Consider the following 27,588-nt stretch of genomic DNA (forward strand, 5'->3'; position numbering starts at 1 on the left):
CATGTGTCTTTCAGCTGCACAGCTAAACCACTCTGCTGACACAGCGGTGCCAAACGCCAACGTGTTTCGTACGGGACCGGAGTGCCTTCGGGCTGAACGAGCGCCCTGCAAGAGCTGCCCGCGGTTTACACGGCACGCTGCACCGATGCCAGAGGCTCCTGGAAGCTGCCGTGTAATTTCTGAGGACGCGGCTCACTACATTCGCATAAGCAGGGTGGCTGTACATCAGCCATTTTCAGTGCTGGCTGTGTTGTCACAGAAAAAGCCAAAGAAGGAAGCAGCCACTAAGAGACAGAACAAAACCTGCGCGTTCAGGAGAGCAGTAAATGACTCATACACTGTAGAGATGCACGCACGACTAGTCCGTGCTCGTCAGGGCTGGGTATTACAGACAATAACTCAACAGCCTGTATCATCTTGATACCAGGTTTGCAGCCCACACATCTGCCAGTTTTCTTGATAGATACTGGAAGAGAACGCACATCTAATCACTCACCAGCAATAATTCCCTTTCCTGCTTCAATCTTCTGTTACACGGTTTCATTTGGTCCAAAAGACTTTATATATATATAAATTAACAATATCTGATTTTTTTTTTTTTTCTGGAACAGTGGAACAAAACAACTGATAAATTGAAACTTTAAAAACAAAAAAAAAAAAGATAATGTAAAAAATGTGAGTTGATTATTTTCATCAACTGAAAACAATTTCCAAAGCAGTGACTCAGCCTACTGTATTATTTTACACACACACAGAGACACAGATTTTCCACATGTTAAACTAATGCTACCTAGAACAAAAGATGTGCTCAGCTTTCCCTTGAAAAGCCCATCATGCAAGTCAGTATCTAATAGAGATAACTGCAACCAGATACAATACGGCAATTTCAATCTAAGACAAAATCTTTCTGGCACTGAGGCTGAAGCCACACATTTTAAAGGAAAGCTACCAGACCTCTCCTGGTATGAAAATTCAGTATTTTGAGAGAAGCAAGAGAATTCTGTATTTAGAAGTTACTCCATCAGAAGCACGCACTGTTCTCTTAAACTCTTTTGTTTTAAATTAGGGTAAACCAGCTTGTAAGATTGCTCACAAAACCTCCAACCCCTCAAGCAAAGCAAGAAGAACTCAGTCTGTAAAGCTGTGGACAAACAGGATTACCAGTCTGGCTTGCAAGAAGAACAGCCTGTTAAAAAAGGCAGAATCACATTTCCAGGTGGAACATTTAAAATTATTATTACTAAATATAACATCTCAGATTTTTCCCCTCTCTATTTCATTTACAATAATACACATAAACTCATCTTTGCTTGTTCCATTAAATAACAACAGGTAGTGGTGCCAAAGTCGTCATCATGTTCAAAATCCCTTGGAATTTGAGCGTTCCCTCCCAGATTCCCCAAGAGGGGAGCAGCTATGCTGAGACCGTGAGGAATCACACAGTCACGTGCGGGGGGAAGAGGACTAGGAAATACCTGCCTGGGGCTCTCACCCATCTTCTTCATGGGCCTTGTCAAAATATCCACAAGGCAGCCAAAATCCCTGTACAAATCCCAGTTGGGGAGGGGAGAGGGAAAGACTCAAGTATTGGGATTTTCCAATTTGAAAATGTCATTAAGAATTATAATTCTGAGCTAATTACATTGTGGGGAGCGAATAACAATCAAGCACAGAGGATGTGTTTGATATGGCATCTAGATGGCAAGAGAGAAGCATTTATTCCACCACGCTGAAAAATTCCATATTCAGTCGTCACCGCAGTGCCGAATACAGTGAAGGGAAGCGTTGCTGCTTCTCCTCGTATCATTCTCTGCCATGGCAGCCTCTGCCATCCGAATTCCCACTCCCTCTCACACCTTTACAAAATGTCAGCGCAGCAACTTTCTAGGAATTTGGTTCAAGTTCAAGAATCCCATCTGCTCCCGTTGGAGAGGGATGAGCTCAGCCTGTAAATGCGTAGCAGGCTCCGATCAAGGAGGCACGCGAGCACAACTTGAAGACGTATGAAAGTCAGCCTCAGCTTTCTTCATTCGAATTGAAAACTTTACACTCGCCTCTGTCTCTCTGTAATGAAGCATTCATATATGCAGTTCATCACCCATTTAGGTTAAATGCATGTATAGACAAGCACTCTCAAGACACTTTATTAATCTACATTTATCTTAAAGATGTTTAGAATTGTAGACATGCATGCACAAGATGAGCTTTTCAAGACTTAAAAGCAATTAGGTCTCAAGAAAAGTGGTTTTGGTAGCACATGTTCTCACAGTTATTTAAATAAATTCAAATCAAATATGTGTTCAAATCAGCACATCTCATTAGATGTCAGAATTTTTTCTGGTTTTAAGAGCTTTTTTAAATTGCTTTGTACTTTGTACTTAGGAGCGTGCATTTACGCAGGCAGTCAGCTAAAACAAAAGAAAAAAAACAGAAATCAAGCTATTGCCCACAGATATGTGAGAACTTAGGTAGAACTGGAAACTGAAGGTGGATCATGCAAGTCCCACTTGAGCCCTGTAAGATCAGCCCTTCGGCATCTGGCCATCTACTACACTTCTAGATGCACAGTAACTTCCAATCCTGCCTATTTAAACTCTAACAGAAGACCTGAATGTTCCATCACTGGAAAAAGATGACCCTAAAGCTGGTTGAGAACTTTAAGAGTTCCTTATAATCCCTAGTGTCTCTCCTGCTTCCATCTATTTATTTTCAAGTCCACAAATGGACTTCAAAGGGGAATAAATAGTCCATTTCTGGGCCAAGTCCATTTCCTGGCCACAAACGTGGCCAAGAAAAAACAATGTGATGATATCCCACGTGTGGTTAAAGCCTGAAGCCGGCTGCTTTAAAACATACACATAAACATATAGATACATATGTACATACATAGAGACACACATATACATCGCCTTTGTTAATAATTGGAACAGATCTTGATGAATCACCTCTATTTGATTTTTTTTTTTTACAGTGATTCTTATAAAAAGCAATCCCCAAATGTGCAAACAATTAAGAAAATATGTGAAAAAACAAAGCCTGATTGGCAGAGTAAAGCTGTAGGCTGAATAAGACACGAGCCTGTTTAGCATTAATGCCAGAAGATTCCCTCTCACTCTAAAAATCTGACATACCATTTGCTTTATTAGCTCTAAATCAAATATTCATTTAATCTACATCAAAAATAGGAAATCAGAAATTAACACAGGCGTTTTAGAACTGAAGTCATGCAAAGACACCACTTCTTTCTTAATAGCCTTTCAGTTTGGAAGTGTCTATTACTGCACGCTGCTGAATTGCTACAGCCGTCTGCAGGGCCAGCACTAGAAGTCTGTTGATATAACCATTTACATTTCATTTACTAATTATAAGAGTTGATTAACTGAAGGTTTCCTTTTCCACTAATTGAATACCACAAACTGCCTCCAACTAGTACGAGTTTAGATCCCAGTAGATGAGCAAGGAATGACTCTCTCATGCACCATCTAGAATTACAGTTTCACAGATCAAGGAAAGGAAACTTTTTTTGAATGGGGAAAGAAAAAGAAAGGCAAGATAATACTTCACCCTAGTCAAAAAGTCACTGCAACTCAGATGAACTCTGAATCTGTGAAGCTTTAGTCAAGAAAGTAAAAATGAAAGTCTCACTCTTAAAAAGTAAGGTCAGATGTTCCATTAACTTCCTCTTACATTCTTGAGAAGCACATGGTCTGAGGTCACAGAGGAGAGCATCACAAGTCACAAAGATGCCACCAGTAGAGATCCAAGAGTTTTCCTTCCAAAGCTAGACAGTTACCAACAAAACAGAGCACATCTCTCCAGCACCAAGCCCAACAAGGGGAGCCAGAGCTCTTCACTGGCAAACACAGGCTTTCCTACCTTCCAATATTTTTAGTGAACATTAGAAGAGGCTGAAAATTTTTCCTTTCTTAATCTCAACAGAACCTTTTTCCACTAAGTACTTTGTAACAGGGCTGCTGCCCAGCACCATTACTGGAAACAAGGGTTTTATAATGGAAATGGTGATGTAACCTCAAACACAGCACCAAGCTGCATGAAAACCCTGTCATGCTTCTGGAAAGAAAATCTATTTAAAACCTAACAGGCCCTGTTATCATCGTAAAATGCATGCACAACTGCTGCACACTCTCAAAAAGGTTCATTAAACGGGGCCGGGCACAGCGGCAGTGACCCGCAGCCCCCCCGACTTTGTATGGTACGTGGGCTCGTTACCACCAGCAGCTCTGACCATCCCCACGCTAACAAGAACGGGGAAGGTAGAAACCTGCACTAAATTAGAATCGAGTTTTGCGAGCGTGAAAAGAATAAGGGAACAAAATGGATGTGAACAGAAGTCAGTGCTGGAGGGTCACCCTCACTACCTGCCCATTATGCGCTCAGTTATTCTTCGCCTGCCATTAACACCCACTCATTTCTCCAAACCAGTGACTCGTTATCCTCCCCATTCCTTTGTTGTTACCAACCCAGCGCTCCTCCGAGGAAGGTTTATCAGCTTCAATGAATAGTGGCCAGTGTCCTTCACATAAAATCTGAAAATTTTGAAATTAAGAGAGTAAATCACCACTACCCTCTCACACAAGTCCAGGTGTAACAAAGACATAATGATGCTATTTTATTAAATCAGTGAAAGAATACTGAAGAGAAGTGAACAAGACTTGGCCTGAGTGAAGATCGGAAAGTTAATAACCCTGACGAGGACTGCTGATACAAAGACAACGATCTCCAGGAATTTAACAGAGGGTAAGTTTTATTTTTAAAACTATACTTACACCTAAAGTGCTCTGAATTATTTAAGATTTATGTAAGTGAGAGCCAGGAGACCTCCTCTACTCAGGAACATGCTGTAAATACTGAGAGACCGTCAATTCACTTTGTGTTCACAGAGTACGTACAACACATCATCAAATGAAACAATAAAAAGAGGTAAAAGGAAAAGAGCTGATATGGCAAAAGACTCAAGCAGAAGCAAGGGAGGGAAGAAAAAGAAGGATGTTTTGAAGACAAGCTATCTGCATGCAGAGTTTTGAAATGACAACTCCCAACTTCCCCATCACATTACCGCGTGCGCTGCAGATGAAACCAAGCAACGGGGAATAACAGGGCCATGTTGCCTCTTTTGAAAGGAAAACTCCACCGTCATAGAAAGCTAATAAAGAGAAGAAAAGCAACAGGCAAGAGTAGAAAAGCAGAGAACGAAAAGTAATAGTACCAATTTAAGTAGTTCATTTTTTATTCATGGATATTCTTTCCAACGGGTATCACGGAAGCATTTTATGTTTAATAGGTGCCATCACTGTGCAAATGTTTTCTAAAATAAAGACTGATCTATTCTTAAGTACAGAAAAAATCCTTTACCAAGACATTTAGCGGCTCCATTCTCCCATTCAGAGCCTGCACAGAAGGACGTATGTGAGAAACAGCAGAAATACGCAGAAGTCCTTTACAAAATGTCATCACAGGAAACAGCCATATGCAGGATTCAAGGAGCAAAATGAAATGTGGACCATGTAAAACAGAAGAGAACTTATCCTCAGTGAAAGCTATTGGATGTTGAAACAATTTGACAGAAGGTGGGTGCTATAGATGCTGAAATATTCCGTTTTGAATTGCAAAGCAAATTAAAACATGTTTTCCTTTGATAACCCTGGTTAATTTGTCACTGATCCTTGACTTCCCTGAGGAGAAAGCATGTGCCTTGTTAACCACCCTTCAAAAGGCTTCCAAGGAGAAACTTCAGCTGGATACCAAGATCTAGTAGTCCAGAGCCTTACAGAAAGGGAGACCAATTGCTTCCTACTGCTCTCTCCCTTCCTCTTCTGCTCCTGATTTAAATGCTTGCAGTAGTTATGTTTTGAATATTTATCCCCAATTCAGCCTATTCAACATACTTTTAAGACCCTAATTCAACTAACAGATTAAATCCCATTGTTTAAACCACAAATTTTAATCCATCATTAAAATGCAAACCAAGGCCTCTTTTGATTCCTTTTGCAGAAATTCTCTCCTCCTTCCCCAGTCTCCATGACAGAGAACATCGTTCGGTCAATATTTTACTTCATAATCTCATTAGCAGTCTCTTCCTCCCTCTCCCATTGGTTAGGTTTTGTATTTAGGTAGAAACGTCTTCAGATACTGCCTGGCAACAATTACAGCAATCGCATCCCATCGGAACCAAAAATGGCATTTAATCTACTGTGATTCTGTTGATATTAAATATTCAGATTAATAATAAAGGGGGGAGGGAATTGTTACAGCTTTGGAAGGATGTAACATACTTGAAACCTATTTCCTTTACTTAACAAGCAAACATCCATGCTCGTGCTGCAGGACGCTGGCCGGAGATGACTCGGCGAGGCACAGACTCAAGGAAACATCCCTGCTGCTTCCCTCAGAGGTGCCATCCTCCATGCGAACGTTTGCATGGCTGCCCTTGGGCAAATGAGTACCAGATGACTAATAGTCGTCTGTGCCAAAGCCAGGAAGCAGACTGCCAACAAAGCCTTCCAACAGCACTCCAAAAGCCCAAAGGGTACTGGAAAGAGGCACTGGGATAGGATTGGCAATCGCCATTCAGAAACCAGAGCCTCACTGGTGCAGCTGACCTACATTCTCCAACTCAGCGCTGAAGGACTTGCCAGAACATGCATAAATAATGGGCCCGTATCAGCTGAATCTACAAGCATCCCGCGCTGGTGAGAACAAGTCACCTCCTCTGGTGTACTACTCCATCACCACCCAGATATGTTAAATACGATCCCAAACCCCATCTGTTTTAACTCGCATAAGGCTTTTCACAGACCAGCCTGTATCTTGCCAGAACCTCATGTCAGATTGCCATTTACTGACTGTGGTGGTGGTGAGAAATCAAGGTTTTAAATGATCAACATAACCTTCACCTTTGAAATATAATTCAAACCAGTTTTCAGACTTCCTTCTTATGACTAATTCCCTTTATCCAAGCATCTGTTAGATTCAAAAAAGAAACCGCAGCAAGCTTCAACTTTTAAACTTGTTTTTAACCAAGGTAGGCTTTCCTTGAAAGACCACAAAGGTTCCTCGTAGTCTGCAAATCTAAGTATCTTCTTGTGCAGCCAGGGGCGACTCCTGTATATTCAAAGCTTGCAGTCTGTGGGTTTCAGTGTTTTACATCAAGAACAAAGTACACGCAGGTTCACAATAATTCCATGCCTCCATTTTTCACTTCAGCTTCACTTCCTCCTCATCAGAGGACAAAACACTGTTGATTCGTACTCTAGAAATTAAGAGATGCTAAAAATGAAAGTTATTTAAGCAGAAATCTTGATTGTTAAGCATTTGTAGCATTTTCTACATTTCAGTTGTTCTCTGCAGAAGGGTTGCTGTAACATGAGCCTTTTGTTTGCTGAAGAGGAAGATAAATTACAGCACTAATTGGTGGCATAAAACACACGTATTCAAATTCTTTATTACACATGGAAAATGACCCAGCTCTAATGTTCTAACTGAACAAATTTTCAGCCCTTATTCCTATGAAGGTTGCATTAAGAGACTTAAGTGAAGGCTGAGTAAGTTCACAAAACCAAAGCGAAACTTTTATTTACTTAGATAAAATCACCTGAAGCGAGCAGAACAGACATTTTGTTTATGGATCAAATTTATGAAACAAATTATCTAAAGTTAGCAATTTGATTATTTGTGGCCCTGACTCCAGATTTTAGAACTAGTAGAGTTATCCTTTTCTATTTCAATCATATTCCCGACTCTTCATCACTTTCTCAGCTTTGCAATAACTACTTATTGAATTGAACTAAGTTGTTACAGAATTCATTGAATGACATTAAAAAAAAAATCAAGAAAATATCTCTGAATTTGACAGAAACTACTGTTGAATTTTGCTTATTTTTCAAGAAAACTTGCTTCCAACCTCTTAACCAGTAAATTTCAACAGGTCACAAGTGTTCAGGAGGGGAAGCCTTAAGGTGCTTAAATCAGGGATATAGGGCAGGTTAAGATAGGCTGAATATTTCATGAAGCTAAACTACACATTTATTTTAAACTTACTTGTAAATAAGATTTTTTTCCTGATTACTTCTATGTATTTCTAATCTAGTTTAAATTAATGTTTTTGACCTACACAATCTTAAAGACCTAATCCCATATACACATTCAATAAAATATTCAAAGATCATCTCAAAGTGGATAAACCAGAATCGGGGGCATTCCATCCTGAAACAGCTCTTTGCCAATCCTGAATTCACAATTAGCGTTTAAGTCCAAGATCCCCAACAGAGAATCTGAAGAACACTGCCCTGACCTCATCCCGGACAAGACTCACTCCTGTATCACAGCACTGCCAGGAGGCTTGGATAAAGAGGCACAAGCGTAGAAGATGCTTCCACACCTCACTGAGTTCCCAGCTCAGCAGCAGAGCAGCAAAGACAACAGCAGTGCTGCTTGACCACACACCAGGCACCCAGATCACATCCGTGCCAGACTTACGTCCAGCAGAAAGTCTTCAGGCTCCGCTCACCTGCATTACCCTTCCGTGGAGAAGCAGAATACGATTCTTGGAGAGGCGCACTGCTCAGAAAGCTGAAGCTTTTCTTTTCCTCCTGCTACAGCCCAGCTATCTGCATTTGGGCAATGGCTGCTGCAGGTGTAGGATGGCCCCTCTTCCCTGCCTACCTAGCATCCTCACCTTTTCTGGCAAGAACAGAAACCACCTGGCTGCGAGATCAGATAGCAGAAGCTGTCCTAATCGCCCTGCAGCAGCTGTCACTGGTTTTCACCCTCCTCTTGCTGTCAGCCCTGCTCTGGGGGGGCTGGCACAGGGGGCGTGAGGGGCACGCAGCTCCAGCCTGGGAGGCTTCAGCGTCTAGAGCATCCCCGCACACAGAGGTGGGACCACCTTGTAATCTCAGCCTGCGTCAGCTAAAAAACACAAAGCAAACATGGGATTGTGTGCTTTTTTTTTTTGTAAACTCATCAAAATAAAAGGAGGTAGAGATGGTCAAAAAGATACGGCTCCATAAGCGACTGCGGGAGCTTTCGGCACAGATGCAGAAGCGCCGGGGGGATGTGCCAGAGGCTCGCGAAGCACGGCAGATGGACAGCCAAGATGGGCGTGCTACGAGACCAAGGACAACAGCACTGCAACAGAGAAACCTGAACTGGTTTAACGGGGTCCTTCTCCTTATAAACTAGTTATAAAAAGAAATGTGACATTAGAGGACCAGATGAAACTGGCACGCTAATAAAACACAGGAAACCATTGATCTCAAGAGTCATTTACTGAATGTGTGCAGAGAACCAGGTCTGGAGGGCTAATATCTTATTATTTCTTATTAAATCTTTTTAAACATGTACAGCTCCTTGTAAAAGTCAAACACAGTAACTGGAGAGAACTCATACCCAAGTGATTCTGCAGCGATCGTGGCTTTGCTGAAATTCTGAAGGCAGAAGATACCAAAGTTTTCCCTGCACAAATGCAAGGCTGACCATTTTAAAAAGCTTTTCACAACCTGACAAAATAACTTAGATGATATCACGCCATCTCAAAAAACAGAGAAAACAAAGAGTTCAGAGAAAAACTCAAAGTATATATATTTTTACTTTTTTTTTTCCCTACATGCATGACTGTGCAACTGAGGTCCCTTTAAACTTAAGCATCACTACCAGATTAGCCAGTAGCACAGAAAGCCAAAAAGCAAAACAAGAATACAAAAGGAGAGAGAGAATTTACTTAACAAGGTCTACAATAGGTCCTGGCACATCTCTTCCTTAGGAAAATAAAATAAAAAAAAAAAACAAAATGAATTGAAAAGACACTTACCACAGGATTTTGCAAATATGGGTTGATGCTCAGCACTACATGCGGTCGCAAAAATTCACTCTGTCTCATGAGATCTTATGCATACAGCCTAAGTTATAAATTTATGCAAGCTTTTGCCAGAACCAGTCAGACATTTTCCTTTATTTCCACAGCTGCTGAAAAGCATTATTGCATCCATACTCTATCATGTCCAAATTTTCCTGGCTTTTGAAATGATCCACGCTTCCTATTTAAAGCTTGAGCTGAAACAGACATTTAACTCATTTCACAAAGAGTCTGGTTATACATCTCACTTAATGAAAAATTTAAATTGTTTGGCTAAGAAGCAGTGTCTTTTTACCCCAAGATGCTACTCCAGCAGCAGCTAAGTAAATCATACGAAACAAAACCAGGGAAAGGAACCAAAGTGTTTTGTAACGAACACAGAGGAGGGGTTTGGTTTGTTTTCATAATGTTCAAACAGAAGAGGTTTTATGACTTAAGTGAAATGACTGCAAAAAGGTTTGGAGAAGGAAGGTTTCCATTAAAGAGATCCGAACTGGCTCAACAGTAATTTGAGCTCCATATGAGCTTACTTTTCTCCGTGTCACAGCAGCGAAGCAAAAACTTCAGAAAACACAGGAGGGAGCTGATGACAGATGAGAGGGCGAGAGGCAAGGCAGGGGCCATCTCTGAAATAATGACTAGCCCTATATTACAGCCTGCCACGAGAGAGCCTTCCCCACATTTTTAAAGCTGCAAATGTAAACAGCACTTAAGAGAAAATTTAACTGGAGTGCTGAACCAGGAAATGAAAAAAATGGGCTGGAAGAAAATGATGGATTTTCCTGTGTCCCAAGGAGCAGCCCTGGGAAGTCCTAGCTCTCAGCGGAGAATCCCACTTCACGGCCTCAGGACCCTCCATCTGCAGGGAGTGGGATTTCAGGGTGATGTTTCCATTCCCCCACCCTTTGCTGGCTGTCATGGGAGGCTGCCATCAGCTGTGGCAAACTCCTCTCTGGGACACGGAGAAGCTGTAAGGCAGCTCAGAACAGCCAACGTGCACAGCCCCACCCGTTCCTGCAGCAGGTGATGCGGGTGACGGTTTGGAGAGAGGGGCCCACAACCCCACGGCACCTGGCCACGGGAGGATGAGTGGGGAAGAGTCACGCCAAACCTGCAGCCAACGGGAGTCCCAGCTTGCACCTGGTGTCAGGACCACACTTAAAGCACGGTGCGGATGCTGCCTCTGCGCTCTCCCCTTGCGTGGTACAGGATGGCGCCTGGGGACCTCCGCGACTCTGGCTCTGACAGCGGGGCTCTGGAAGGACACAGCAAGGTGGGGGCTGCCTGATGGGGATCTAAGAAGACACCACTTCATCTCAGGCAGCACGGCCAGTCTCTCTCGGACAGCTTAACGTTTTACCCGCAGATCTGTGCGTAATCAGCTCAATGTTAGGATCTGCCGTTAAACCTCATTGGCTCAGTCTGAAGATTAAAGATTAAAAAAAAAAAAACAGGAGATTCGGGAACAAGAAGTAAAGCCAGGCAGAGTTGATGTTTCCCTCCTCGTCTCCCATCACTGTAACCGCACCCAAAGGACAAACACTTGCATGCAGCACTGATACCAGTTTGGTCCCTTCTGGGGAGCGCGCAGGCCGTCACCCGTCTCCAGCAGAAAAAGTTGAGAACTACTGAAAACCTCGCACAGGTTTGGAGCAGGGAGGTTCATTCCTCCCAGGGAAGGCGAGACGAGCCGCCATCTGCGTCGGCAGCCCAGCGGCCCAATACCTGCTCAGACAGTTTAAATCCTGACTTACTGGGTTGAGCAGGACTTGCAGAAAGACCTCACATCAACAAGAACCAGGTTAACAGCACAGGAGGAGGCAAGGCACAGGCTTTGCTGAACAGGAATTTCCCTCTCCAAGGGATTCTGCAGGTGGCATCCCATGTATCGCAGTAAATCGAGACAACCTTGGGCAGACCTTGCAAGCAAAGTCAACAGGAGTCCTGCTGCAGGACCCACACTTTGTGTGCATACAACGGTGATGTTAAATACAGATTGGCTTGATAAAGGTGACTCTTTAGTACAAACACACAAGTGTAGGGAACCACGTAACCTGGATAACCAAGATTTCTCTGCATGTAGAGACTTGGTAGCCAGTTTTCCTTCAGCTTCACTGGGGGATGGAAATGTATTTTTGATAACACGTAATGACAACTTAGGAGAGACTTTGATTTTTCTTTGTTACATGGGCAAGAGGCCAGACAGAGCATTTAGTTAATTATAATTTTATTGATAGTAATAACTGGTACATTTCTGACATCCGTTATTTTTTTCCCCCACTAGAATGTGGTCCTTAGCCTTCCTTTTACGTACAACAATAAAAAAAAATTAAGAAAAAGTAACTATATAACTTCCTGCAAAATCCAAATAAAAAAGCTAATGCTAAAATAAATAAATAAAATAAAAACCAAATACATCATTCCACATAGCCATCCCTGTAGAAAGACTAACACGCAGACAAAGTGGGAAGGAACCTTGCCCAGGCTGTTAAGGGGAAATGCTGTGTTAAAAAGGTAAGTTTCAAATGAAAAAAAAACCAAAAGGCAGGAAGTAGGAAAAAAAAAATAATGACAACCTTATACTCTGCAAGCTGGCCAAATGTATCAACCCTTGTTATATTTGTTTTTTATGCATTACTCACTAGGCACGCTCGTGCCCTGGGAAGAACACCAGATGAAACATGTGGTTATTGGCCAGCAGAGATGATAAAGCTGGAGACCAGCTCAGGTCTGCAGCCGCTTTCCTTAATCAGCATTTCCTGCTTAGGCAAAGATGGATCCTACATGATGTGACAGGCCACCTATAGAAGTACATTGCTTTATTGTATGATCCTTGACTATAAAGAAATAAAAAAAAAAACCAACCAAAAAACCAGCCAACGTATATTCACTGTGGGCTTACTGAGTTTCATACCACTATGTCTAAGTTTCCACCTCATGTAAAACCAACTTTTATCTTTCTGTGATACAACCCAGCAGCATGTTGAATTCAATGGTTAGTCTTTCAACTCAAAAGCCTGAAGCCAGTTTACAGATAGTTAACAATTTTAAATAACGAGTTTCCTATCTAATTTTCAAGATTTTGCGATGCACATGTCATTGAATTACAGGACTAGCTCATTCAGTTACAAAAAGCGTCTAGAAAGAAGTGGTAAATGAACATTACGCCTTCATAATTGTAACCAAATGAGAGGACTGAAATACACTGGGGTTTTTCCCCGTCTTCAGCTTTACAAAATTTCCATGTGGTTCACCCGTCAGAAAGTTCGCAAGAACGAAAATGTATTTTCTACTCCCCATCTCGCCTACCCACCAAATGACGGTTAAACAGAGCTGAAGGAAATCGGTGTGGTTTTCTTGCACAACAAGCTTCTTAAAAAGGTAGCGAGCATGTTGTAAAGCATTTAGACACAAAGCAGGAAGAATCTAGGACGCTATTCTGATGCCCACATCTTGGTTAAATCAGCACGGCTCTCGCAAAACCAGACTGCGAGAGCTGGGCTGCAAGAGCCACCGCAGCGAGTGCCCTTGGTGCCAAGCTGAGCTGCAAAAACACATCCAGAGAGGTTGTTTCATAACCAAGAGGCAAATATAGGCCCAGGTCAGGTATTTAAGTTAAATGACCTTCTTAGATTTCTTATATGATAATTTAAGTGTGCAGTCACACACCTCCTTGTAAGTTTTGGCTGATTTCAGCCAAATTTTTTTAAGGGTTTGAAGCCTCCAAGATACAAAGCTCTCCTAAATTTCATGTAAACCGGTGGCTGAGTAATGAAAAACTCCAGCCAGGAGCCTGGGCTCTGACAGGGCTCATTCCAGTGCTGCCAAACAACAGTTGCAAATAACAGCCCTTGGAAACATTAAAAAAACCCAAGAAAAAAAAAAAACCCAACAAACCCAACCAAACAAAAAACAAGCAAACAAGAAAATCCCCCAAAAACAACTCTAAGAATGTGGATCAACAGGAAATGAAGTGTCAGGAAAACAAACCAAAGTTTACTGAGGGCAAAACTGGAAGATCCTCACATTGACTACATGTGAACTGCAGAACAGGGATTCAGTTACGCAGCACGGAAGAGTTCAGGCTTGTGATAATAATGCGAAAGATTCATGCAATCTTATCTCGTGCAGATCAGCTAGAAAGTTTACAGCTTTGGTTTGTAGCAGAAATACATATGTTATAAACAGACAGACCACATTTTTTTTTCCTTTAGTTATCTCACATTTCATTTTCTTTCCAGTCTAGTCCTGCAGTCTGACCCATATCCTTCTCCAGACCAGAGATCAGGTCAAAATTTATCAAACACGATGACTATGGCGAAAAGGCCAACTCTAATGCACATACCTGCCCGCACTCCTTCTGAAAGTAAGCATCTTGTAGGATACCTCTGGCTTGTGTCACATTTAAGAAAAGGCAAAAAAAAAAACCCAAAAACAAACAAAAAAGCCCCCAAAGTCCAAACTATTCCAGCCTTAGGTACAAAGACCTCTTTTATTAGGACAAACACACCACCGTCGTGATGAACATTATTAAAATTTGAGATTCTTGCAAGAGCCACTTTTGGTTATTTTACAAGCTTCCTGTCATTTGCCAATTGCATAATTGACATCTATCATCTAAAACATCTTTCACTTTAGAGGAAAAGAAAAAAAAAAAAAAAAGAAACTATTAACCTTTAACAAATTGTCTTACACGAGATAATGCAACAAGGTCTAACTGCTGCCATGAGAATAAACCCAGGTCACTCCCGGGCCAGTTACTCAGTTGAGGACAAGTCGTACCATCAAAAGTCCTTCCAGAACAGGGCTGGGAGGAGAGAAAGCCTGGTGCCACCACCAGTAACAGCTGCAAGGCAGCTTGCTTTTATCTAGTGCACACACACGGGTACACCTTCACCAGGTTTCGGTGGAGGGCCTTTAACTTCTGAAGTTAGGTTTTCAGCTTCACAACAGCTGGCTCTGGATTAAAAAGTTTCATATTCTTAACAAACACTATTGAGGCAAAGGGGAGAAGAATTGCACTGTAAATTCAAGCTTCCCGTAAAGGAGACATAGAAGATACGCTCATCAGAAAAAAAAACAACAATTCATAGTAGAGACTAAATTGTTAGAGTTGAGAGGAAGACAAGAGAAAAATCAGATCATTTAAGCTGATGACCGTACATTTGAATAGTATGTGGATATTCCCACTCTAATGCCAAACCCTGTAAACTTCAAGCCCTAGATTCAACTATAAACCCCAGGCAAAGATAAAGAAAGCCCTTTTAAAAATGCTCTTCTACTTCCCTTCCATTAAGGACTTCAAAGTAATAACACTTAAATCTAGCCTAGGCTTTCAGTGTCCCAAACTTCAATGATTCAAGCTTTTAAACTTCCATTCATCCACTCTTCATTCAACAACTGGTTTACAGAAAGATATTTAAATTGTTTTAAAGAGTGCCAAGGCTCACTACAGGACCTTTTGATTCTCTAGCACGCACTATCACTTATTTACTTTAGGTTTTCCATTAGTCAAGTGCTGGCTAGTTCACATTCAGATGAATCACAAGCACCAGAGCAAACACCAGACAGTAAAGGCAAAGGAATCTGGCTCAAAGAGCATCCATTACAGAAGACATTCAACAGTCCAGAAACCTAAGGGAAGCTTGCCTTGCCTTTTAACTGAGCGTGTTTAGAAACAAGCAGTGACCATTAAGAAAGTCTGAAATTCCTTAAGTTTATACAGAAATGCCACTAAGAACTCCCTACCTCTTCGTTTTCATCAGTGAAGCAAAATGCGTTGACTGAAATAACGAGGTACTGCGATGAATTAAATGCTTTCCAAATACACCTCCAGAGAAGAGGGGAGGGGAATCCCAAACCCTGTTACAGGACAACCCTGTTCTCCCAAAATGGACAAATTATAAAACGGTGCAGTAACGTGGCATGCCACCGCTCCTCCAGCACGCCAGTTAGAGAAGCAAGTGAGCGCTGTGCTTTATGATGCACTGTCTTTTGCGTTTAAAAAAAAAAAAATAAAGGTCATGGCCTTTGTGATCCAGAGGACTCACCAAAAGCAAAATAGAAATGTTGACTCTATGCTCAGCCCAAATTGTAATGAAAATTAACATCTGACCAGGACAGAGGGAAAACTGCAATTTAATGAAAGCACAGCCAGTGACATCCCATAAAACGAAGCCGATCACTTGTCACTGAGTCAGCTGCATTTCCACGTTTAGGAAAACTGCTTCGGGTGACTCACACCAACAATCGGTCTGGGAGATAAGCAAAGGAAATTTCTTGCATGATTTTGCTGCAGCTTTTCAAAACGAAGTGTAATTTGCCTGGTGCTCCTCGTTTGAATTTCAATGATTTAAAAATTTAATTTGAATTCCAATTTGTCTTTAGGAATTTTCTCTGAAGCAACAAGCGTAATGGGGTAATGGCAGATGCACAAAATTGGCAAGTAAGGTAATGATCACGGTCTAACCAGATCCTTTTTTCAGTAAGAAGCAGCTTTTTAGGCTGCCTACTTGCCTGGAGGCCTTTAAGGGAAGATTATTTCCATATTGGGGTAGTTTATGCTGGAAATATAAAGTTTATATTATCTTTTCATTCTGTTTCCATTTGCCATGTTTCATCCTGTTTGTTTTTCTCTTGGTTCAAAGTCCCAAGTTCAAATTCTATCCTTGCACTAATTAGTTATAGCTGTAGGCAAGTCAATTCAACTGTTGTTTCTCAATCTGTAAAAGGACAATAATAAATATTTATCTACTTTAAATAGATATTGGAAGGATTTGTTTACCCTGACAGTTTATTTTTCAAATACACGGCTCTAAAATTCTAAGCAGAAATTACCTAGTTTAACTACATTAACTGGAATTATTTCTAAGTTTGTAAATGGCTTCTTGAGCTTTCACATCCTCTCCTTCCTGCGCGATGCTGTTTCCTACAGTCCGCTTCTAAGCGACCCATCTAGCAAACCATGACGCCCTAAGCTGAGTTCATGGCAGCTTAATTATGGCAGTTTACAAAAAAAAATTTGAAAAAAGAAAAGAAAAGAAAAAAGAAACAGTACATTGATTACAAAGTCATTTACTCTTAAGAATCTGAACAGTTGTATTTTAGAATACAGAATTTTTTTTCTAGTCCCCTTCCTGGGGGAAAATACCCAGCAGGAATGGGAGCTCCTTATTTCATTGCTTTTACAGTAATTAGTTATCTTTGATATTCAATGTTTTGTTGACTAGTATGTGTAATCTAGTGCTTTCTAAATCTAATCTTTGCCTGACTTTATAGCACTCTAAACATCTGCGATTAGAAAGTAAATTAACTACATCTGTGGCTGGTTTAGCAGTTAATTGATCAGCTTCCTATTAGAAAGAAAAAATACCCTAAATCAAATAATTATTCTGGAGATAAAATAAGGATGAATCTCAAGTCTTGTGAAGCATCAGACCTGAACAGGAAAATCAGCTGAGGCTTCTTCATTGTTACAGATTAAAAAAAAAAAGAATGAATGAACCCATCACTGGTTCAAACTTTAATATTTAATTCTACTAAGTCCTAATGTTACGTGTAATAAAGATTAAGATCCAATACTAAAACGAGAGGAAGGGGTTGAAATGACCCCTTAGAGCAGGCTTTTAATGAAGCACCATTTTATCAATGCATGCTGTGCCCAATTTGACAGGATTCTTAATTAATTCAACTTCAGTCAATATTGGAAGGAATAAGCTCTTTGAAAGCACACACTCCTTTACCTCACAGTTCACTACTAAACTCTTGCCTTTCAGTGCACTGAACGGGCACCACAAACGCAGCCCTCACCCTGTATGCTACCAGATGATGGCAGTCGAAAGAATTAAGCACTAGAAAAGCCTTCCCTCAATATGGAAAAAACACAAAGTAAAACAGGTGACAGCATTATGCTTCAGCAGTGAGAGTGTCTTTTTTCTTGCATAATTCTGAGGGAGGAAAAAAAAAAGGCTCAGAAAAACAGTTTCGCTGAAAGCTGATATGGGGATGCTTCATCAATTAAGAATTGTGTAGAGCAGACATCAAGACCTTAAATAACGTAACATTATAAAAGCTGGGCATCCTTCTCAGTGCAAAGGCAAGTACATCACGGACGGAGCCAACCACCACCTCAGCGCATCAGAAATGAGAGCCTTTCCCCGGGAGATGCTGTCTGTAGTCATCCCGCACCAGCAACACCGTGACAGCTTTGAGGAAAGGAAGAACTCCTTAGCCATAAGAAATCACGGCACTGGATTAGGAAGAGACCATGCAGATATCTGAATTACAAATTGAGTAGAAAATCCAGCCACTCAGGTACCCATATGGCCCACTGCTACAGCATCCAAGTCATCCCCCAGGATTTAAAGCCTTTCCCCTTTTTTGAACTTCTTCACCCAGTTCTTCTCCAGCTCTGCATTTCAAACTGGCCCCCATTTTTAAAGCTGTTTGCTGTAAAATTTCACAATAAAAGTGACATCAGTTGCAGAAATCTTCTAGCAAAAAGTACTGGTCTAACTTTTTTAAAGTCCTGTTTTCTTTGAAAATAAGATTTACTATATATACCTGTGCTTCTCCCCCCCTCTGCCATAATTTCTGGCTGAAGCTGGAAAATGGATGACATTTAGCTAAAGGAACATGTTGTCTTGGATCTGTTAATCCTGTTAATTACATGGAAACAGATAACAAGGTTCAGGAAATGCCTTTTTAGTGCTTCTACTGAGAAAAGTAGGCCTTACCTAGCTGGAAAGTATATAGATCCCTGTAGGGCAACTCACAATCTTAAAATCTGTTCCTGCAATGTAACAAGCATGAGTGACAAAGCACTTTTATATAGATACATCTGCACTGGAGATTCCAGTAAAAATCTGGATCTCCAGCAAAGCAGCTGCGCTCAGCACAAAACTGATGCAAGAAAAATTTTTCTACTTCAAGTTTGCAAAACCACTGAGCTGGTGTCACAAAAAAATAAAATATATATATAACATGCTTCACCTTTTCGTGTCTCTAATGTCCATTCATTCACTCTCCCTTCTCTATTGAAACTGTAAATTCCTCAGGGCAGGGACTGTCTCGACAGGCCAGTGCTCTGCTGGAAGGGCCCTCGGGCCACTGGAAAACAGAACAATAGCTGGCACACTTATTGTTTAACTTGATGTGCTAACTCGCCCTCACATCTCTGAGCAAGGGAATTTATTTTATTCCGCTTACCTACTACATTTATAAAAAAAAACAACAAAAAAAAAATCAAAGTCATTGCACATTCAGTAAATTCTTGGGTTGACAGAGGAAACTTTGAAGCTACCGCACTTTGGCATGATTAGGAGAAAGATGGAGCCAGTCACTGCCTCCAGCCTCTCCCTCTTTTTGCTCAGTTTCACCATCACTAACTACAGAGAAAGCCAGACAGGCCCAAGAACTCAGATTTAAGCTTCCCCAAAAGAGAGAGTGTTTTGATACAATGGCATCTGTAACACGTGCTTCAGCCCTTTAAACCAAATCCTCCACCTGAGACTGACTGACATGGACATCTACAAACTACAGTCTTCATAAACAAGGCCAGGTTGGACGGGGCACTGAGCAACCTGATCCGGTTGGAGATGTCCCTGCTCCTTGCAAGGGGGTTGGACTAGATGGCCTTTAAAAGTCCCTTCCAACCCAAACTATTCTATGATTCTATTATAACAAGCTTCAAAATTGGCTTTCTAGTTGCTGGAACTTCAGAAAAATATTTTTGTAAATTTTTTCAAGGAGATACAGCTTCACCCTAAGACATACAGGCTTTTCTGCTTTTCAGAGACATTAAATTTCTTGAACTCTAAAGCTAGCTTTTAAGGTATTTTCTGAAAAAGGAAGAATGTATCGGCTCATATTATGCATAAGAAGTTTATGACTTGTTCAGCTTTCTTGTACTCGAAAGAAGAAATGAGTAAATGAAGAGTAATAAGCACACTTAGATTATCCAGCTCCCCACAGTTGCTACCTGTGGTAAGAAATAGCACGCTCAGGACAACCCCACGCACAGACAGGGCTTCCTTCCAGAATACACAGGACTCCCTGCACCTGAGCACTTCTGATCAGTCTGCGTGTCGTTGTGCGGCTCACGATGACGAGGGACACAGGAGAAAGGTGGGAGAGCGGCAAGGCGAGCTGTGATCACTGCTCGCCCTCACCCTAGCATCCACCTACAAAAAGTTCTCTCTTCACCTTGCAAAACCCACTGCCAGCACAACTGGGAGGTCGTGACAATGCACAGCACTCCAGTTTGCTTCTGCCCATCACAGAAGTGGGCCTCAAAGGTACTTCTACGGCTTGGAAGAAAAAGTTGGTTCACTTTTAGAAATCCCAAAACACCACCTCCTACCCAGAGAAAATCCCAGAACCACCACGACTCCTTCCCAATCCTTTCCTCCATTCTCTTTAAGACACTCAAACCTGGCTATAAATTTCTGCCAGACTGTTTTCAGGGGGCAGCAGTGACGTGCCGGCTATTACACGAATTAAACACGTGTAGTACAGCTCGCATTAGATCACACAGCTCATCTGCAAGGGCAAGTTACCCGGAAAAGCTCCAGGACGGGAAAAAAAAAATCGTAATAAAATGCAAATACTATCATAGCCCAATCAAACTCGTCCCTATTCTCTGCAAAAATAAACCCTCCAAATCCCAGCGGCCTCCGATGAGAACTGGCTTTCTTCCTCTACCAACAGCCAAGCCCCACTGCATCTCAGGACGAGCCCAGGCATCCACTCTTCCCTGAAGGGCACGGAGGAGCTCAGTTACCACGGCAGGTCTGAAGGACGTAGCAGCAACACAATGGGACACTCAGCAATGATGACACCTAAGAGGAAACTGAGGTAGCAGAGACATATTTCAGTTGCAACAGCAGAGCAGCGCCCGTATTTGAAGGGCTGCTCACCAACTCATCCTGCCAGGAAGAAAAAAAAAAAAAATTCCTTTGGCTCAAACTAAATTCCTTGCTCTCCAGAGGAACTAAACAGTAAAGCTTTTCCTCTGTGGTCATGTTAACATGCAAAACGACTCAAGACCATCCATTCTCATCCCCATCCTTAAGTGCCCTGCTCAGCTAGAGGTGCACTTCACCCATCCGACAGCATGAACTCCAGCTCCCCTGAAATCTTCTCAGCTTGTTTTGAAGCATCCAGCCCAGGCGCTGGCCTAGATTAGGAGTGCAGTTATGTACACACGAATGGTCTTGACCCACTTCTCATCACATCGTCTTGACTACTCAGAGCTGTGAATTCTGGTTTATTATTAGCACTAGAACAAAAGCCTGTGTATGTGCTTAGGTCTTAGGAACGCCCATTCACTGTACACGCAAGGAATTAAAAGAAGTGTTTTATTCTTTCCCATCGTCATCCTCCTCTCACCAACCCACCAAAAGATCCACTAAATGTCATCGCTACAGAAGTGCGTTTGACTGGCAGCGTTTGGCCCCCAGTCAGAGTGGAGCTGGTGGGTTAGCTAGCACCAGTGGGCACAGGCACGGTGAAGCGAACATCCATCTGAGACGGACAGGAGAACTCCTAATATTCAAGTAAGTAGCTTCATGTGGCTTTCCCTTTATTCAGTGACAGCTTCAAGACTCAGTTTCCCCTCCCTAAAATATACTATACTGCAAAGCAGAGGGTCTGCTTCAACCAAAGTCAAACATGAAGGCAGTTTCTCCTCCAGAAGTATTTATTTTAGCTCTCCAGCTTACAGGAAAGGTGAATAATTCCTGGGTACAAGGTAAAAAGTAAGACTCATCCCACCACAACAAGCAGCAAGGTTGCTGTCCAGGACATTAAATTATGCCTTAGAGCAAGAGCACGTTTCACGTTTCATCATCGTAAATATGATTCTCTACAGGACTCTAATGCAGCTCATACAGAGGGGCAGCAAATGTAAGAGGCTGGTATTTGCTAAAGGACAGAGGTTTTACAGGCACACATGTTGCCTGAAACTGCAGTACAAATGTAAAAATGAAGAAGTGGATCTCATTTACAGAAAGGAATTTGTCCCACTGTTCCTAAATGACTACGTTATTCCTCTCTTTGAAGAGCAGCATGTATTTGCACCAAAGGCAGTTTTCTGGCTTCACATTGCCGGAGAAATTTTTAAAACGTAAGCAAATCCAGGAGTTTTGCTTCTAGAATAAATAAAGCTATATAAGGCAAAGGTTATTGCATTTGTGCTGCCTGGTCTCATCATGAAACTATGATCCTTGTCCCATCTAAGCAAGCTGATGACCTGCTGAAGACTCAATTAACTCCAAGCCAGAGCAGATCTATACCAGAAAGCAACCTGCACCAATTCACCACAAACTCTGTCCTTTCGCCATAGACCCAGGCTCAAAAATTTGAGTAACTACTGATTTCAAATGTTATTTTAAAATGTGATACAGACCGGTGGACAGAGCACTGCACACAACTGCTCCAAAACCTTTGTGGCTTACTCTTTTATAGACACAACTTGGAAACGCTGCTCTACCACCTGTGAGCTTCCTACCCTTCATTGCACAAAACTTACAGCATTGGCCTGAACACAAGAAGCAGGCTGCCAGCTCGAAACATGTTTTGAAACTCAAGTTGTAACTATGACAGACTTTGCAATTACAACAGTCAACCGCCAAACACAGTGCTGCAAGGAAAAGCGTTACTTCAAACTTCAGTTTTCACACTGTGATGAAACACGGAGGTAGCAGGTACCCTCCGATGTTTTCCAGTTGCACAGAAAGGGGAAGAAAAGGTTCTGTTGACCACATCCTTCCTTTTCTTGCAGATACCAGCGCTCCCTTCTCATACAATCCCTGTAAGATTTCTGCCACAAGAGAATTGCCACACGCAGCTCCCCGCTTTCGTGTGACACACACAGCCCTTCGTACCAACGCCCTGAAGCGGAAGAGCAGCCAGGCGAGAACAGCGGCTACGTGAGCGTCTGTGCATAGCAGAAGTCCGAACAGGCGCCCCTTTAGAAACCACCTTTGAGAAAAGCAGCATGAGCCTGGTCTCTCAGGGCGAGAACCTGCACTCGCACCACCTCACCCAGCAGCTGGAGTCCCAGAGAGGCAGTCCTGGTCTCACCACGACTCTCCTGGCTCTGCAAAGCCTCCTCTTCCCTTCTGCTGGCACCTGCTCATGTGCAACTGTACAGTGGGCCAGATGAAGGACCTCCCCAAAGATCCAGCCAGAGACCCATCTACAAAAACAGCACCCACTAATTAAAGGCAGGTATAAAAGGAGAAGAAAAACATCCCTTACTTTTTTTTTTCTCTCTCCTGTATGTACTGAATGTTTTAGTTTAAGCATTTACCATTAGAAAAACCTCCTGGTTTTCATATTCCAAGAAAGATCAACGTGCATATCAGAGGTGGAAAAGCAGTCAACCACTAATTGCATCCCAGACAGGTAACCAAACTTATTTTCATACTGTGCCTTCTGGACCGTGCCTCCTCTCTCCTCCTACTCCTTCATGCAGAGGGGAAAGTTCTTTCATTTCAGCACCAGAAAATAGTTGAGGAGACATGAGTTCAAGTTCTTGCACCACTACACAGTTCCTGTGTAATCATGGACAACCCATTTACTTTCTTGTGCTTTTATTCCCCATTCTGCTAAGGGAAGGTGTCTTCCCCACACTGGGAAGACGCAGCACCTTTCCACTTCAGCACGGTTTTGAGAGGATTAATATAAATGAAGCATGCACAGAGATCAGCCTGACAAGAACATGCAAGATACAGAAGTATCACTGAGAAATGTAGTTCTAGCCAGACAATTTATCTTTCTCCTAAAAAAAAACCCCCATTTTTCCTTATCAAACGTACAGCTCTGTGTTTAGGTTAGCATGGACTAATTCCCTTTCCATAGCTGAATCCTTCCATTGGTTTATGTTAAACACCAAACCCCTAACTTCCATGCTCTTTAAGCAAATACAGAAGAGTCGCAGGCTCTTTGCAACATCTACGTTAAGCTGCAAACCATACTTCCACTGATACTCAAGAACATGCCAGGTCTGGTCAAAACAGAATAAACTTTAGACTGGTCACTGCGTTGAAGCACTGAGCATACTATTTCCCCCTCTGAAGTTAGACAGTGCGCGGATTTTGCTCTTTGACGTGCGCGTTTGCAAAAGTGTCAGGACAGTATCAGATGTGAGTTACGTCCGATATGTTCTTTTTGTGTAATTACGAGACGCAAATAGATCCAAAGTTGTACAGTGCAAAGATGTTGAACACAAAACCGGCTCAGCAGAGACTCTGCTAAGCTAAGCATTGAAACTTGTTCTGTTTAAAACAACTACAGTGCCAGAGCAGCCTTAGAGTTGGCCGTGTGTTTTTAATACTGCTAACTGCATATAAAGATAACATAGTTCTATTAAAACAAATTATTGGTTAAACAGTTCCACTCCTCTTCCCACAGCTAGCAAACAAGAATATTTCCATCTATCTTTCTCCATTTTTCCTTCTGCTTCAATTTTTAGATGACTTTCATGATGTTACGAAGGGGTGTACTCAAAACCAGTTGTTTCTCAATGCCACAAGTATGACACTATGTAAAAAACTCAGTGACTCCCCCCCTTCACCTCAGTCTATTGAGTCTCTCTCAAGCCTGGCTGTTCCACTGCGTGACTCTGTTAAACAATCTGCTGCTTCAGCAAATGCACCCACCACAGCCACCACACAAATCAGCTTGTAAAGAAGAGGCGCGTGCACGCGCGAGAAGGATCTCCCAACTGCCACCCAGCTCCCCACTTACCCAGTGGTGCAGGGGTGGTGTGGGGCAGTTCAACACAGTTAGTCCCAAAACCTTTAAATGCTCAAGGCTGAGCTGGAGTTCAGAGAAGCTTCTTAATTTTGAAGAGAGAAAAAAGATGCCAAGACTGAAAAAGAACGAAGAGTAAATTAAGGGATGCAAGGTCTGAAGCAGAAAGGAAAAAGCAAGCAGGAAACTATTCAGAGGATCTGATGAGACGACTCTCTCACCTCTACTCTTTACTTTTGGGAAGCATCAGCATATCATTTTAATTAACAATACTTAAGTGCTGGAAGTAAAATAGCAACATTACTCTTAAGCATTTTGGACTCTGAAAAACACAAGTGACACTTCACCTGCCAAAAATCATCCCTGGCAAAACTCCACTGACATCAATGGAACTACACCAAGTATGAAATTGGCCCACAGTTGCTTTAAGACAATGAAGGCTTTGTTTTAGGAGATATGGGGCATTTGTGGTTCTTTTTAATAAAGCCCAGCGAACAATTGTTTATTGTCCCAGAGCAAATATCGCTGACAATAAGCAAGGAGCTATCACATTCACAGTACACGCTGCCTGTCCATATATTGTTAGGAAAACAATCATCAATAAAGCAAGAGCTTCTCAGTGTCTTCTATCCCAGGCAGATTAAATACAGTTTAAATGTCTCTCAAAATGCCTACAAGATCCACATGCAATTATTCCCATTTTTAACAACACTCTTCCACACTCCTACTTGTCTGCCAAGTCAATGACAGTTAAACGTCCTCACTGGTGCTACAGGACTTAGCGCACACGTATACGCACCACAACGCAGAACGGCACCGCTGCCAGAGTTACTCAACAAAACTCACACCACAAACTACACACAGCGACCACATGATGCTCACACAGAAGCATCTTTTCCTCGTTTTGTTGCATTTTTCTTTGACTACGCGAGTTCTCAACAAAACCCAAAGTGTGCACGTGTTCCTGCCTCTCTCTTGTGTTCGCTACAAGCGTTGCCCTGAACTCACAGGACCAGACTCTGCTCCAGCGCCAGCCACGGCATCCGCACAGTACCGACAGACGGCAGAACTCATTCAACTATGAAAAAAATCCAACAGAAGAAGCAAACAAGTAGTGAAGTTACACAGAGCTCCTGCATTGCGCCCCTTCCCCTTGTGAACCCCCAAAAGACATTCACCCCTGCTGTACCCAGCTGTGCAACCCAACGCGTAGGAAAACCTGGCCATGGGGACTCTCGGGGCCCTGTAGGGAAATTCTGACAGAACCACACCGGGAGGGATGGAAGCACCGGGAGGGATGGAAGCACCGGGAGGGAGCCCAAGTCCTCGGGGCTTGCCAGGCTCCCAGCTTTTACTTTTTTTTTTTTTTTTTTTTAAGATTTGTAAGGAAACAGCCACTCTCCACATCAGAAGTTCAACCGCAGTGAATTCTCATTTAACAGGACAGGACATATAGAAAATAAAATGTGTATATTTTTCAGTTTGGTTTTCCTTTTCCATCTCTTCTTCCTATCCGACACCACACGCCGCCAGCCCCACAAGCTGCAGTCCACGGACCCCGCCGGGCCGTGGGGGCTGCCCCGACCGCAACCAAAAACTCACTGGAGCACAGAAGTTGCCCCACCGAGAAGCCGAAACGCCCCACGGGCTCCACAGCCCGGATTAGCCGGGGGAAACCCGCGAGGCAGCCCACGGGGGGCGGCGGGCTCCCGGCCGGGGGGACCGGCAGCTCCCCCGCCGCTCCCCACAGCCCCGCCGGGCACCCTTGGACTCCGCTCCCCTCCTTTTTTTTTTTTTTTTGGCAGAGCCACGCTTAACTTCACGAATTTCCCTTCATGAATGAAGGCCCGGGGGTGCCGCTGTGTGGTGGGAGGCAGCGGCACCCCGACAGGTTGGGGAAGGGGTGCGGTGATGGGACACCCCCTCTCCCACCGACGACCCTCGGAGGGAGCCGCCTTCCCTCAGCCCGGTCCGCTCTGGTCCCGTCCCGTCCCGTCCCGCCCCGCCAGCCCCGCGCCTTTGTGTGAGGAGACACAAAACCTACCTCGCCGGGGCGGCTCTCCCCGCCCGGCAGCGCGGGAGACGGGGGCTGGGAGACCCGGGGCGCCCAGCGGGACGAGGGAAGAAGGGAGCCCGGCAGCTGCCCGCTCGCTCACCGCCTGACTGCCCGCCGGGGCGGCCCCGCCACACGCGCGGAGCCGGCCCGGCCTCGCCTGAGGGGAGCGGCGGGGCGGGCCGGGGGCGGGCCCGCCGCTGAGTCACCGCCGAGGCCGCCCGGCCGCCTCCTTTGTTGTCAAGCGTGGAAAAATCTGGGGTGGGGGGAGCCTGGCTGGGTGGAAATCCCGAAAGAAATTGGTGGGGAGAAAGGTAGGGGGGGCTGGAGGTGAGCGCCGTGGAGCCCTGCCTCCGCGGGGAGGGCGGTGGGGGGCCGCAGGCGGGCCCACAGCCTCCCCCCGCCCCAGCAAGGACAACACGCGTGGGCTGCCCACGCGCAGTTTTCAAACGCCTGCCGAGGCCGTTGGTCGTATGGAGTGGCCCCACTCACCTGCAAAAGCCACCCCTCTCTTCGTGGAAGAGCAGCCTGCCAGCGCCTTCCCTTAACTTCCCCACCGTGGTTCCATCTCCCTTTCCGTGGCCTGGAGCCCTGTCCCCCGTGGACACTCCCACCAGTCACCTCGTAGGAACTAAGGTCCCCACTCTGTGAGTGGGGCCATCCAAGCAAGAGGCCAAGAAATCATGACCAGCCAGCCAAAACGTGCCTCGCCGTGCCCCAAAATCTGTTTCATGGTGAGTAATAAACGATGGAGTCGAGAGAGAGCCTGGGACACGACTGCGAAGGAACCCAAAAAAAGAAAGACCTTTGGGAATAAAATGTATGTTTATACATTAGTGTACATACTTGGATTGAATCGACTTCTTTTGTATATTTATCACTAGGATTATTTTGCATTTCTTGA

The 27,588-nt window shown here is 43.4% G+C and overlaps 1 protein-coding gene across 5 annotated transcripts in view; it reads right to left on the bottom strand.

Moving 5' to 3' along the window:
- FAM107B (family with sequence similarity 107 member B) overlaps nt 1-26,820 on the bottom strand; it is a 60,568-nt gene extending 33,748 nt beyond the window's left edge. Inside the window, exons 1-2 of one of the 5 annotated variants that reach the window (XM_086745411.1) lie at nt 26,676-26,820; nt 10,986-11,129 (exon numbers count right to left, since the gene is read on the bottom strand). The gene's annotated coding sequence lies outside the window, so the exon portion shown is untranslated. Of the gene's footprint in view, nt 1-5,077; nt 5,098-10,985; nt 11,130-24,625; nt 24,750-26,675 lie in introns of those variants that run through there. The other 4 variants (XM_086745388.1, XM_086745377.1, XM_086745398.1 and 1 more) reach the window with 4 other exon arrangements.
- Nucleotides 26,821-27,588: the final 768 nt, after the last annotated feature.

This window comes from Chlamydotis macqueenii, chromosome 1 (genome assembly GCF_036417535.1).
Source record: "Chlamydotis macqueenii isolate bChlMac1 chromosome 1, bChlMac1.mat, whole genome shotgun sequence".
Taxonomy (NCBI): Eukaryota; Metazoa; Chordata; class Aves; order Otidiformes; family Otididae; genus Chlamydotis; species Chlamydotis macqueenii.